The following is a 15,475-nucleotide window of genomic DNA, read 5'->3' as shown; positions in this document are numbered from 1 at the left end:
CTGTAGTCATAGTTACTCAGGAGGCTGAGGCAGAAGAATCATTTGAACACAGGAGGCGAAGGTTGCACTGAGCCAAGATCACGCCACTACACTCAAGCCAGGGCAACATAATGAGACTCTGTCTCAAAAACAAACAATGTGCAGTTCCTCATCTTTCATTCATCCCCCTCCTCAGAGGTCATGATGGCTGACAAATTCTTGTGTATGCTTCTGGGATTTGTCATGTCATTTCTTCTGATATACTAAAATCCTGTACTTTATGTGGCTATAAAAGAGAATGAAGACATCCTGTTTCTTTATTATTATTATTGAGACAAAAAGTCTCGCTCTGTCACCCAGGTTGGAGTGCAGTGGTACGATCTCAGCTCACTGCAACCTCTGCCTCCTGGGTTCAAGCGATTCTCCTGCCTCAGCCTCCTGAGTAGCTGGGATTACAGGCGCCCACCACCATGCCCAGCTAAAACGGAGTTTCCCTCTTGTTGCCCAGGCAGGAGTGGAATGGCAGGATCTTGGCTCACTGCACCCTCTGCTTCCCAGGTTCAAGTGATTCTCCTGCCTCATCCTCCTGAGTAGCTGGGATTACAGGCACTTGCCTCCAAGACTGGCTTTTTTTTTTTTTTTTTTTTTTTTTTTTTTTGTATTATTATTATTTTTTTAAACTAGAGATGGGATTTCCCCATTTGGCCAGGGTGGTGTCGAACTCCTCACCTCAGGTAATCCACCTACCTCAGCCTCCCAAAGTGCTGGGATTACAGGCATGAGCCACTGTGCCCAGCAGATCCCCAATTTTTTTTTTTTTTTTTTTTGAGACAGAGTCTTGCCGTGTTGCCCAGGCTGAGGTGCAATGGTGCGAATTCAGCTCACTGCAACCTCCACTTCCCAGGTTCAAGCAATTCTGCCCCAGCCTCTCCAGTAGCTGGGATTACAGGCAGGCAGCACCATACCCAGATAATTTTTTATATCTTTAGTAGACGGGGTTTCACCATGTTGGCCAGGCTGGTCTCGAACTCCAGACCTTGTGATCCGCCCGCCTTGACCTCCCAAAGTGCTGGGATTACAGGTGTGAGCCACCGTGCCTGGCTGTTCCCTAAAGTTTTTTAAATGAATAAGGCATCTGTAATATATGATGCTTATTTCTGATAAATATAAATAAATAAAAGTTAATAATGAGGCCGGGCGCGGTGGCTCAAGCCTGTAATCCCAGCACTTTGGGAGGCCGAGACGGGCGGATCACGAGGTCAGGAGATCGAGACTATCCTGGCTAACATGGTGAAACCCCGTCTCTACTAAAAAATACAAAAAACTAGCCAGGCGAGGTGGCGGGCGCCTGTAGTCCCAGCTACTCGGGAGGCTGAGGCAGGAGAATGGCGTGAACCCGGGAGGCGGAGCTTGCAGTGAGCTGAGATCCGGCCACTGCACTCCAGCCTGGGCGACAGAGCGAGACTCCGTCTCAAAAAAAAAAAAAAAAAAAAAAAAAAAGTTAATAATGAGCCGAGCATGGTGTCTCACACCTGTGATTCCATCACTTTGGATGGCTGAGACAGGAGGATTGATTGAGCCCAGGAGTTTTAAACTAACCTGGGTGACATAGAAAGACAATGTCTCTAATTTTTATTTATTTATTTAGGCAGAGTTTCGCTCTTGTTGCTCAAGCTAGAGTGCAATGACACAATCTCGGCTCACTGCAACCTCCACCTCCCGGGTTCAAGCGATTCTCCTGCCTCAGCCTCTCGAGTAGCTGGGATTACAGGCACGTGCCATTATGCCTGGCTAATTTTTTGTATTTTCGGTAGACATGGGGTTTCACCATGTTAGCCAGGCTGGTCTTGAACTCCTGACCTCAGGTGATCTGCCTGCCTCGGCCTTCCAAAGTGTTGGGATTACAGGTATGAGCCACTTTGCCCGATCGGCTTATTTTTATTTATTTTTTAAGACAGAGTTGGCCAGGCGCGGTGGTTCAAGCCAGTAATCCCAGCACTTTGGGAGGCCAAGACGGGCGGATTACGAGGTCAGGAGATCGAGACCATCCTGGCTAACACGGTGAAACCCCGTCTCTACCAAAAAAATACAAAAAATTAGCCGGGCGCAGTGGCGGGCGCCTGTAGTCCCGGCTACTCGGGAGGCTGAGGCAGGAGAATGGCGTGAACCCGGGAGGCGGAGCTTGCAGTGAGCTGAGATCCGGCCACTGCACTCCAGCCTGGGCGACAGAGCGATACTCCGTCTCAAAAAAAAAAAAAAAAAAAAAAAAAAGACAGAGTCTCACTCTGTCACCCAGGCTGGAGTGCAGTGGTGCAATCTCAGCTCACCACAACCTCTGCTTCCTGGGTTCAAGCGATTCTCCAGCCTCAGTCTTCTGAGTACCTGGGACTACAGGCATGCACCACTGCGCCCAGCTAATTTTTAAATTTGTTTTTTTTTTTTGAGATGGGGTTTTACCATGTTGGTCAGGCTGGTCTCGAACTCCTGACTTCCTGATCCGCCCACATCAGCCTCCCAAAATGCTGGGATTACAGGCGTGAGGCACTGCGCCCGCCTCTAAGTTTTATATTAAAGAAAATGAATTGGCTGGGTGTGGTGGCTCATGCGTATAATCACAGTAATTTGGGAGGCCAAGCTGGGTGGATAATTTGAGGTCAGGAGTTCGAGACCAACCTGGCCAACATGGGGAAACCCCATGTCTACTAAAAATTAAAAAATTAGCTGGGTGTGCTGTCGCACACCGGTAATCCCAGCTACTCATGAGGTTGTAGCAGGAGAAGCTACTCATGAGGCTGTGGCAGTTGAATTGCCTGAACCCAGGACACGGAGATTGCTGTGAGTTGAGATTGTGCCACTGCACTCCAGCCTGGGTGGCAGAGCAAGACTGTTTCAGAAGAAAACAAAATAAAAGAAAAATTAATGATCTGTGGTCTAAAAGAGACTGCATAATAGAAGACAAAGATAGCTAAGATCCGGCCAGGTGCGGTGGCTCACGCCTGTAATCCCAGCATTTTGAGAGGCTGAGGCGGGCGGATCACCTGAGGTCAGGAGTTCGAGACCAGCCTAGCCAACATGGCAAAACCCAGTCTCTACTAAAAATACAAAAATTAGCCAGGCGTGTTGGTGGGTGCCTGTAATCCTAGCTACTCAGGAGGTTGAGGCAGGAGAATCGCTTGATCCCGGGCGGCAGAGGTTGCAATGAGCTGAGATTGTGTCACTGAACTCCAGCCTGGGCACCAGAGCAAGACTCCATTTCAATTAAAAAAAACAAAAACAGGCTGATGTGGTGGCTCATGCCTGTAATCCCAGAACTTTGGGAGGCCGAGAAGGGTGGATCACCTGAGGTTGGGAGTTCGAGACCAGTCTGACTAACATGGAGAAACCCCGTCTCTACTAAATATACAAAATTAGCCGGGCATGGTGGCACATGCCTGTAATCCCATCTACTCAGGAGGCTGAGGCAGGAGAATCTCTTGAACCTGGGAGGTGGAGGTTGCAGTGAGCCAGATCGCGCCATTGTACTCCAGCCTGGGCAACAAGAGCGAAACTCTGTCGCAAATAAATAACAAACAAACAAAAAAGATAGCTAAGGTGCAAGATAATACTTATTAAAAGATACACAATTTCCCCCCATTTCATAACATGTTGGGGTACGTGTCAAATGAGGAAAAGCTTTCAAAGAAGGCTTTTTAGGTAGTTTTTTTTTTTTTTTTTTTTTTGAGACGGAGTCTTGCTCTGTCGCCCAGGCTGGAGTGCAGTGGCCGGATCTCAGCTCACTGCAAGCTCCGCCTCCCGGGTTCACGCCATTCTCCTGCCTCAGCCTCCCGAGTAGCTGGAACCACAGGCACCACCACCTCGCCCGGCTAGTTTTTTGTATTTTTTAGTAGAGACGGAGTTTCACCAGATTAGCCAGGATGGTCTCGATCTCCTGACCTTGTGATCTGCCCGCCTCGGCCTCCCAAAGTGCTGAGATTACAGGCTTGAGCCACCGCGCCCGGCCTTAGGTAGTTATTGTTTTATATGGCCTGTATGGTAATTTTATGTTGTCTGTACTCAAAAGTCGTTTGTCATTTTGGGGATAAGAATAACTTTATTTGAAATGCTAATTCGCTGACTAACCCCGAGTCTGGGAATGCCTCCAAAATGTCTAGGTGATGTATTACTCTTTATATAGGATACCTATTCATTGTAAGTTTCACCTTTCCTTCAAAGCAACCCTTGGTACATCGTAGCCACCTACGAATTCCTTCCAGAGCACAGTTACCTTTCCCCAAGATCTAAGCCCTGGACCTGGGGGTTTGAGGTGAAGAGCTCTACCTGTCTGTAGCTGCCCAAGACCATGCTTCTGTCTGTAAATTCTCCCAATAAGTCATCCCGTACTGACAAACTGGATTTATCTGCCCCCTTCTTTAATTTCTCAGTTCTTCTGCATTTGAGGGTGGCTTTGCATATACAGCCCTTACATGAAACAAGTGGTGATCCAGCCAGGAGCCAGGAAACCAAAGCATGAGCAAGAAGAAAGAAGCATCCCTGGGGAAATCCTGGGGATTTGTAAAAAGCCATATGACTCACTGTGGTGAGAAAGGTCAGTGAGCTGCTATGACAGTGACTTGGCCACTGTTATGGTCTATTTCAGCGACCATAGAAGTACAGGGAGCAGCTACAGCAAATATCTGAAAGTTAGAAGAATTGCAATTAGAAAGGGATATAAGAACTTCCACGCCAGGCACAGTGGCTCCTGCCTGTAATCCCAGCACTTCGGGAGGCTGAGGTGGGTGGGTCACCTGAGATTAGGAGTTTGAGACCAGCCTGGCCAACCTGGTGAAACCTCATCTCTACTAAAAATACAAAAAAATTGGCCGGGCGCGGTGGCTCAAACCTATAATCCCAGCACTTTGGGAGGCCGAGGCGGGCGGATCACGAGGTCAGGAGATCGAGACCATCCTGGCTAACATGGTGAAACCCCGTCTCTACTAAAAATTACAAAAAACTAGCCGGGCGAGGTGGCAGGCGCCTGTAGTCCCAGCTACTCGGGAGGCTGAGGCAGGAGAATGACGTAAACCCGGGAGGCGGAGCTTGCAGTGAGCTGAGATCCGGCCACTGCACCCCAGCCTGGGCAGCAGAGTGAGACTCCGTCTCAAAAAAAACAAAACAAAACAAAACAAAAAACAACAACAACAACAACAACAAAAAAAAATTAGCCAGGCGTGGTGGTGTGAGCCTGTTATCCCAGCTACTCAGGAGGCTGAGGCAGTAGAATCGCTTGAACCCGGGAGGCGGAGGTTGCATTGAACCACCATTGCGCCATTGCACTCCAGTCTGGGCAACAAGAGTGAAACTCCGTCACAAAAAAAAAAAAAAAGAAAAAAGACTTCCACATCTGTGTTAGTTTCTGGTTTGGCAGATAAGCTTGAAACACAGGAGGCACAGTTGGAAACCTTAGCTTGACACTTTGTACAGTTGGGAGGGAAAAAGCTGTGCTAATGCAGGCTGCCCTTGCCAAACCAGACTGGGATGCAAATATTTGGAATTGTTGGGAACCAGCTAGTGAGCCAGATAAAGACACAGAGGTTATCTGGGAGGTGGAGGATAATTATCATCCCCTTTTGAAGGCATGCAGCAGAAAGCAAAAGCCCAATATGTACATCCTGGCCATAAGCAACAGCCTTTGCAGGAATCTTCGATGATCCAAGATTACTCCTCAGAAGAATTATTAGAGCTAGCAAAAATTTCCAAACAGCTGCTGAGAGAAAGCTCAGCCACATGGATGGTGCAGCTATGGGACACTGGTAGGGATGGCATTTCTCTAGCAGAGAACGAAGCTGAAAAAAATGATTAATATAACCAACTCATCTCACTTTGAGACAGTGTTTGTATTATGCTAGAACTGTCTTGGGTAACCGTAGACTTGTGGACTGGGATTGGGTGGACTTGTGGACTTGGGTAACTCGTAGACTTGTGGACCATGAGAGAGGCTCAGTCAAATAAAAGAGACTTCTCTGGACACAGCTCACCATGGGAATCTTTGGAAGAAGCACAGAGCACTTTAAGAGAGTGGGGCATGCAGTAGGCCCAACACATTTTTTTTTTTTTCCCTGAGATGGAGTCTCACTCTGTCACCCAGGATGGAGTGCAGTGGTGTGATCTCAGCTCACTGCAGCCTCTTGCCTCCCTGGTTCAAGAGATTCTCCTGCTTCAGCCTCCCAAGTAGCTGGGATTACAGGTGCCCACCACCATGCCCTGCTAATTTTTGTATTTTTAGTGGAGATGGGTTTCACCATGTTGGCCAGGTTGGTCCCAAACTCCTGACCTCAAGTGGTCCTCCTGCCTCTGCTTCCCAAAGTGCTGGGATTACAGGCATGAACCACCTTGCTCAGTCAGCCACTGGGTCCAGCCCCGACAATTTGAAGGACCAGAAAAGACTGTGCTTACCACAGGCGTGAAAAGAAAATTGTTACAGAATGCTTCCCAAGAGTGGCATGGCCTTCTCTTATCCCTCTTGAGCCCCCTTATGGGACAAGATATATATAATGTGCGATAAACCATAGCTAATCTTGGAGAGACAGAACAAGGAAAAGATAAAGTCAGATTGGTTACTAGAAAATTTAATTTAATTTAATTTAAAAACCAAGTCTGCTAGACCAAAAAGGGAAGCCAAAAAAGCCCAATTAGGATTACCAGGAAACAAATGTGGTATAATTTGATTTCACCCAAGATAGAAAAAGAGAAAATAGGCTGGGCACAGTGGTGCATGCCTGTAATTCCAGCACTTTGGGAGGCCGAGGTGGGTGGATCATGAGGTCAGGAGTTCAACTAGCCTGGCCAAGATCGTGAATCCCATCTCTACTAAAAATACAAAAATTAGCTGGGCACGGTGGCAGGTGCCTGTAATCCCAGCTACTCAGGAGGCTGAGGCAGGAGAATCACTTGAACCCGGGAGACAGAGACTGCAGTGACCCGAGATCAGGCCACTGCACTCCAGCCTAGGTGACAGAGTGAGACAAAGACAAGACAAAAAAAGGGAAAAAAGAAAAAGAGAAAACAGATCCACAGCCAAATGCAATGTTGGTGGGCCTTTGGAAAGACCTGACTCTTGACCAACAAATTAGGCCCCTCCCTAGTGCCCCACCAGGAAAGGGGAAAGTAACAAAAGAAACTCCATGTAAAAAACCCTAAACTTGGTCAGTCGCAGTAGTTCATGCTTGTAATTCCAGCACTTTGGGAGGTCGAGGCGAGCAAATCACCTGAGGTTAGGAGCTCGAGACCACCCTGGCCAACACGGTGAAACCCTGACTCTACTATAAATACAAAAAACAGCATGGTGGCATGCACCTATAGTCCCAGCTACTCTGGAGGCTGAGGCAGAAGAATTGACTGAACCTAGGAGGTGGAGGCTGCGGTGAGCCGAGGTTGTGCCACTGCACTCCAGCCTGGGCAACAGAGTGAGACTCTGTCTCAAAACAAAATAAACAAACAAAAAAAGAACCATCCTGGCTAACACAGTGAAACCCCGTCTCTACTAAAAATACAAAAAATTAGCCAGGCGTGGTGGCACACGCCTGTAGTCTCAACTACTTGGGAGGCTGAGGCAGGAGAATTGCTTGAACCCGGGAGATGTAGGTTGCAGTGAGCCGAGATCATGCCACTGCACTCCAGCCTGGGTGACAGAGGGAGAATCCGCCTCAAAAAAAAGAAAAAGAAAAAGAAAATCCTAAACTCTGCATTCCAAGATTCCAAAGGTGGACTCCTCTCCAGCCTGAAGACCAGGGATGGGGCCAAGGTTACCTCCACCTACAAGCAGTAGGGGGCAGCCATAGGTCCCATGTGGAGCTCACAATCTATTAGATTCCAAAAAACACACAGAGAACCTTGACTTTAGTGGACACAGGTGCAGAATGCAACTAAACCCATGTCATGTTAGATTTCCCTAATGTCTTTTTTTTTCTTTGAGACAGAGTTTCACTCTTGTTGCACAGGCTGGAGTGCAATGGCATGATCTTGGCTCGCCACAACCTCTGCCTCCTGGGTTCAAGCAATTCTCCTGCCTCAGCCTCCCGAATAGCTGGGATTACAGGCATGCGCCACCACGCCTGGCTAATTTTGTATTTTTAGTAGAAACGGGGTTTCTCCATGTTGGTCAGGCTGGTCTCGAACTCCTGACCTCAGGTGATTTGCCTGCCTTGGCCTCCCAAAGTTCTGGGATTACAGGCGTGAGCCAATGCACCCAGATGCTAATGTCTTCTTCTCCTTCTTCTTTTTTTTTTTTTTTTTGAGTTGTTGCCCAAGCTGGAGTTCAATGGTACAATCTCAACTCACTGCAACCTCTGCCTCCTGGGTTCAAGCGATTCTAATGCCTCAGCCTCCTGAGTAGCTGGGATTATAGGCACTGTCACCACGCCCAGCTAATTTTTTGTAGTTTTAGTAGAGACGGGGTTTCATGATGTTGGCCAGGCTGGTCTTGAACTCCTGACCTCAGGTGATCTGCCCACTTCGGCCTCCCAAAGTCCTGGGATTACAGGCGTGAGCCACCACACCTGGCCATTAATGTCTTCTTTAGCATCCCTTTGCATCCTGACTCACAGGACCAATTTGCTAGGGTTTTTTTGTTGTTTGTTGTTGTTGTTGGTTGGTTGGTTGTTTTGAGACAGAGTCTCATTCTGTCGCCTAGGCTGGAGTATAGTGGCGTGATCTTGGCTCACTGAAACCTCCACCTCTCGGGTTCAAGCAATTTTCCTGTCTCAGCCTCCTGAGTAGCTGGGACTACAGGCAGGCGCCACCACACCTGGCTAATGCTTGATTTTTAGAGGTGGGGTTTCACCACGCTGGCCAGGCTGTTCTGGAACTCCTGACCTCAGTTGATCCACCCATCTTGGCCTCCCAAAGTGCTGGGATTACAGGTGTGAGCCACCGAAGCCTGGCTGTTTTCGTGTTTTGTTTTTTGAGATAGAGTCTCCCTTTGTGGCCCATGGTAAAGTGCAGTGGCGTGATCTCAGCTCACTGTAACCTCCACCTCCCTTGTTCAAGTGATTCTCCTGCCTCAGCCTCCTGCGTAGCTGGGATTACAGGTGTGTGCCACCATGCCCAGCTAATTTTTGTATTTTAGTAGAGACAGGGTTTCACCATGTTGGCCAGCCTGGTCTCGAACTGCTGACCTCAAGTGATCCTCTGGCCTTTGGCCTTCCAAAGTGCTGGGATTACAGGCATGAGCCTCCATGCCTGGCCAATTTGCTTTTACTTGGGACAGCCGAGATGGACATTTCAAGTGTTGCCCCAAGGTTATTTACATAGACTCACTATTTGTCATGGTGTGATTGTTAGAGGTTTGACTCTATCTCCACCACCACTTGCTGTCAGATGGATTCATTACGTTGGTAATATTACGCTAACCTCTGAAGATTTGTCAGTGTTACAGCAACAGCTTGACACTTGTGCACCCTTCTCCAATCCAGAGGATGGGCCATCAACTTGCAAAATATACAAGGGCCAGGACCATCTGTAAAGTCTTTAGAGTGTCAGTTGATCGGTTAAGACACACCTTATCCCAGGCACAATCATTGGCAAAATATAAAAATTTTCCATGCCTAAAACAGGGAAACAGTTACAAAATTTCCTCAGTCTTTTGGGATACTAGCAGACATCATTCCACATTTAGCTTAATGTTTATATTCCCTACACTGACTAGTAAAGAAGGTATCCAGTTAGTGCTGGTATAGAAAACAAGAGGAAACATTTGAGAAGGCTAAAATGCTAGTGGTTCAGGTAAAAGCCTTAGGTTCCCCTTTTCCAGGATGGCGATGTCTTTAGATGTGACCATAAATGCTGAGGGGACCAGTTGGGCCCTCTGGCAAGTCCAACATGGGAAAGCAGTTCCTCTAGGATTTTGGTCACAGCTCTGGACCAATAGTGCTGAAACCCACTAATTCCCCACTTGAACAACAGATCCTGGGGGATGTAGCAAGTGAAACCCAGAACTGCTGCTTTGCCAATAATAGTAAGGCCGAGTCTCCTCGCCAGTCATGGTAGCTGAAACCTGTAACCCTAGCACTTTGGGAGGCTGAAGGGGAAGGATCACTCGAGGCTGTGAGTTCCAGGCTGCAGAGAGCTTTGATGGTGCCACTGCACTCCAGCCTAGGCGACAGAGCAAGACCATGTCTCAAAAAACAAAAACAAAAACAAAAACAAAACACACACACACACACACACACACACACACACACACACACACACACAAACAGGTTTCCCTATCAAAGGCTGGATGGAAGTGTTGTTTGCCAGGACTGCCTCAGCTATTGCCCAGGCCTCCACTTTACAAAAGTGGCATGCATACCTGCAACAAGGTAGTGCCCTCTCCATGAGTCCGTTGAGAGACGAATTGCATGCTATCATTTTTTTTTTTTGAGACGGAATTTTGCTCTTGTTGCCCAGGCTGGAGCGCAATGGTAAGATCTTGACTCACCGCAACCTCTGCCTCCCAGGTTCAAGTGATTCTCCTCCTGAGTAGCTGGGATTACAGGCATGAGCTACCACAGCCGGCTAATTTTGTTTTTGTTTTTGTTTTTTTTGGTAGAGACGGGGTTTCACCATGCTGGTCAGGCTGGTCTCAGACTCCCGACCTCAGGTGATCCACCCGCCTTGGCCTCCCAAAATGCTGGGATTACAGGCGTGAGCCACTGTGCACGGCTGTGCATGCTATCTTAAAGCTAGTACACTATGAGACCAGGGCTGCCCCTATTGCAGAGTGTGTACATGGAGGCATGACCCTCATTCTTGAAAACACTTGGTACTGAGATGGGTTGAGCAGAGGTAACCTGTATGGATGGACACACAGTAGCTGCAGCTGCCCATACACAGGCAGATACCTTATGGTTTGAGAATGCAGCAAAGCAGTCAATAGGCAGAACTTTGAGCTGCACAATTGGTTTGTACGATGGCCATGAGCGATGGCCTATAGTTCTCTGTACAAATAGTTGCGCAGTATTCAGTGATCTTTGCCAGGAGTGGTGGTTCATGTCTATAATACCAGCACTTTGTGAGCCAAGATCACTTGAGCTCAGGAGATTGAGACCAGCCTGAGCAAGATAGTGAGGCCCTCGTCTCTACAAAAAGATTAAAAATTGGCTCTGTGTTGGCCAGGCGCAGTGGCTCAAGCCTGTAATCCCAGCACTTTGGGAGGCAGAGGTGGGTGGATCAAGAGGTCAGGAGTTCGAGACCAGCCTGACCAACATAGTGAAACCACGTCTCTACTAAAAATACAAAAATTCGCCAGGCGTGGTGATGGGCGCCTATAGTCCCAGCTACTCGGGAGGCTGAGGCAGGAGAATGGCGTGAACCTGGGAGGTGGAGGTTGCAGTGAGCCAAGTCATGCCTCTGCATTCCAGCCTGGGTGACAGAGCGAAACTCTGTTTCAAAAAAAAAAAAAAATTGGCTCGGTGTTGTGGTGCATACTTGTAGTTCCAGCTACTAGGGAGACTGAGGCAGGAGGACTGCTTGAGCCCAGGAAGTTGAGGCTGCAGTGAGACATTATTGTGCCAGTGGACTCTAGCCTGGGTGACAGAGCAAGACCCTGTCTCAGTTAAAAAAAAAAAAAAAAAAAAAGGACCTTATAACTTGGCTTGCCCGGTTGGTTGGAATGACTGGCACATACTGTGGGAAGCTGCCATGTGGAAAGATATTTGGGAAAAGCTACAAGAACTCACTGCAAATCTAACTATGTATCACGTTTCTGCACACCGGTCAGATCCAACCCCCATCCCCCACCCCTGTAACATGGAGGCTGGTACCATGGCAAAAATTAGAACCCTGGCTCCCTTGCAATTCTCTGAGCTAGCTGATTGGCACATAAATACAGTGGGCATCACAGTGTATGAGTGGAATGGCGAATAGCAAAGGGAGCAGGATTGCCCCTCTGCTATGCAGATTTAGCAGCAGCAGTACCACACTGTTCAGTTTGCTCCCACCTGTGCCCCCGCTGCATTCCACATAGATCTGGACACATATATGGGACAGCCACTCCTGTGAGAGGCTTCAGATAGACTACAATGGACCTCCACCAGTAAGGTTGGGATAGAAGTACATACTAACATGGAGACACCACCACAGGGTGGTTACAGGCCTTCCCTTGTAAAAGGGCAAACCAAATAGCCACCATTAAGGGCTTGGAACAACTCAGTGTAATATATGGATACTCTTGATGCATTTGTAGTGATGTAGGCACACATTTTACTGGGCATGATGTCCAAGATTGGGCACTTGAAAGGGATATAGACCAGAGATTTCATTTGCCATAAAATCCACAAGTGGCAACGTTTATTGAAACAAAAAATAGCAATTTGAAGGCACACAGTGAATATTTTTGCAACCCAGAACATTGCATGGGTGGGAGAAGGTTTTGCTTCAGGCAAATCTTAATTTGGCCTTAATTAGAAACCTTAATTAGGGCCGGGTAAGATGGCTTATGCCTGTAATCCCAGCACTTTGGGAGGCCAAGGCAGGCGGATAACTTGAGGTCAGGAGTTCGAGACCAGCCTGGCCAACAAGGTGAAACCCCGTCTCTACTAAAAAATACAAAAATTACCCGGGCATGGTAGTGTGTGCCTGTAATCCTAGCTACTCAGGAGGCTGAGGCAGGAGAACTGCTTGAATCTGGGAGGGGGAGGTTGTAGTGAACCGAGATCGTGCCACTGCACTCCAGCCTGGGAGGTAGAGGGAGACAACATCTCAAAAAAATAAAAGAAACCTTAATTTGGGCCAGGGGTGGTGGTTCACATCTGCAATCCCGATGCTTTGGGAGGCCAAGGTGGGAAAATTGTTTGAGGCCAGGAATTGGAGACCAGCCTGCTGGGCAACATAGTGCAATCCTGTCTCTACCACAAAAAAAAAAAACAAAAAAGAGAGAGAGAGAGAGCGAGCTGGGCATGGTGGTGGCACGCAACTGGAGTCCCAGCTACTTATGAGGCTGAGGCAGGAGCATCACTTGAACCCGTGAGGTCTAGGCTGCAGTTAGCTATAATGGCACCACTGCACTCCAGCTTGGGCCACAGAACAAGACCCTATTTCCAAAAAATAAAGAAAAAAAAAAAAGAAATCTTAATTTGGTTGAAATACATTCTGTGCTGGTATCATACCATGGACTCAGTACCACCACTGGGGAGGGTCTATTGACCACACTTACAAAAAAAGTCTGGGCTGGACGTGGTGGCTCATGCCTGTAATCCCAGCACTTTGGGAGGCCAAGGCAGGCAGATCACAATGTCAAGAGATCAAGACCATCTTGGCCGACATGGTGAAACCCTGTCTGTACTAAAAACAGAAAATTTAGCTGGGCATGGTAGTACACACCTGCAGTCCCAGTTACTCGGGAGGCTGAGGCAGGAAAATCACTTCAACCTGGGAGGCGGAGGTTGCAGTGAGCTGAGATCGTGCCACTGCACTCCATCCTGGGCGACAGAGTGAGACTCTGTCTCAAAAAAAAAAAAAAAAAAAAGTCTGACCAGATGCATGTCTACCAGTGTTGATAACAGGCCAACAGCAAATGTTATTTAGGACTCCCCGAGACCTTGATCCAGAGGAGGAGACAATTTTTTTTCTTTTTTTTTTTTTTTGAGACGGATCTCGCTCTGTCACCCAGGCTGGAGTGCAGTGGCCGGATCTCAGCTCACTGCAAGCTCCGCCTCCTGGGTTCACGCCATTCTCCTGCCTCAGCCTCCCAAGTAGCTGGGACTACAGGCGCCCGCCATCTCGCCCGGCTAGTTTTTTGTATTTTTTAGTAGAGACAGGGTTTCACCATGTTAGCCAGGGTGGTCTCGATCTCCTGACCTTGTGATCCGCCCGTCTCGGCCTCCCAAAGTGCTGGGATTACAGGCTTGAGCCACCGTGCCCAGCCTCTTTTTTTTTTAAGACGGAGTTTCGCTCTTGTTGTCCAGGCTGGAGTGCAATGGCATGATCTTGGCTCACGGCAACCTCCGCCTCCTGGGTTCAAGCTATTCTCCTGCCTCAGCCTCCCAAGTAGCTGGGATTACAGGCATGTGCCACCACCCCAACAAATTCTGTATTTTTAGTAGAGATGGGGTTTCTCCATGTTCGTCAGGCTGGTCTTGAACTCCTGACCTCAGGTGATCTGCCCGCCTTGGCCTCCCGAAGTCCTGGGATTACAGGTGTTAGCCACAGCGCCCGGCAAGGGGAGGAGACACTTGAATGAGGGTTGGACTGGCAACTTACCCCAGGTTGAATAGGGCCTTTCTTGCCAAAGAGCAAGGGATTTCCTGGCCAGTGTAAGTGGTCTGCATTGATCCTGTTGGAGTCTGGGCCAAAATGCTCCACATGCCAATACATTGGAACAAGGCTTCTTTTAAAGAGAACCTCGGTCAGCCGTCTGACATGGTCTTTTGCTGCTCCTGTAGCCTTACACATAATACTGGCACCTTCGTCCCTTGGGCAACATGTTTGGTATGCACCCCCAGCCCATAATCCTCAGGCTGCCTGTGTCCTCACTAACAGAGATGAAACTACCACAGTCATTCTGCTTGATGGAGAAGAACTCTCCCACCAAGTATCTACTAAGCATTTGTATTTCCACTCATAGTCTTCTGTTCCTCCTGGTGCTCTGCCCTACAGAAGGAGAAATGAACCTCTTTCTAGAGTGTGTTTCTCTACCCTTTCTTTCTCCCAGTGGCTCTCCTCCTGGTTTGGCTACGGGTAAACGTGGTGACAAAGGCATTTTTAATTCTGTGCCTTATATTTAACCTATGATATCTTGTCTGTTGTATTGTTGCTGCAGTCTCTGCTTACAACTAGAAAACAAACTGAGGCAACATGTCACCCACGCCATGGAAATAACTTCAGTGTCTCCCACAAAGCTCAGGGGCCATTGCAGAAGAAGTAGGTGCATCAGATTATAATAGATGCATTAGAGGGGTAGAGTGTGGGGACAAGAGTGATTTTATTTTGGCCAGGTGCAGTGGCTTACGCCTGTAATCCCAGCACTTTGGGAGGCCAAGACGGGCGGATCATGAGGTCAGGAGATCAAGACCATCCTGGCTAACACAGTGAAACCCTGTCTCTACTAAAAAAAAAAAAAAATACAAAAAATTAGCCAGGCGTAGTGGCGGGTGCCTGTAGTCCCAGCTACTTGGGAGGCTGAGGCAGGAGAATGGCATGAACCTGGGAGGCGGAACTTGCAGTGAGCCGAGATCATGCCACTGCACTCCAGCCTGGGCGACAGAGCGAGACTCTGTCTCAAAAAAAAAAAAAAAATTAGGGGATGATGGCGTGTGCCTGTAGTCCCAGTTACCCGGGAGCCTGAGATAGGAGAATTGCTTGAACCCGGGAGGCGGAGGTTGCAGTGAGCTGAGATTGTGCCTTTGCACTCCAGCCTGGGTGACAAGAGCGAGACTCCATCTAAAAAAAAAATACACACACAAAAAAAGTGTGTGTGTGTGTGTATATATATATGTATGTGTGTGTCTGTGTGTATACACACACACATATATATACACAT

This window comes from Macaca nemestrina, chromosome 9 (assembly GCF_043159975.1).
Source record: "Macaca nemestrina isolate mMacNem1 chromosome 9, mMacNem.hap1, whole genome shotgun sequence".
Taxonomy (NCBI): domain Eukaryota; kingdom Metazoa; phylum Chordata; class Mammalia; order Primates; family Cercopithecidae; genus Macaca; species Macaca nemestrina.
This window is presented reverse-complemented; position numbering follows the sequence as displayed.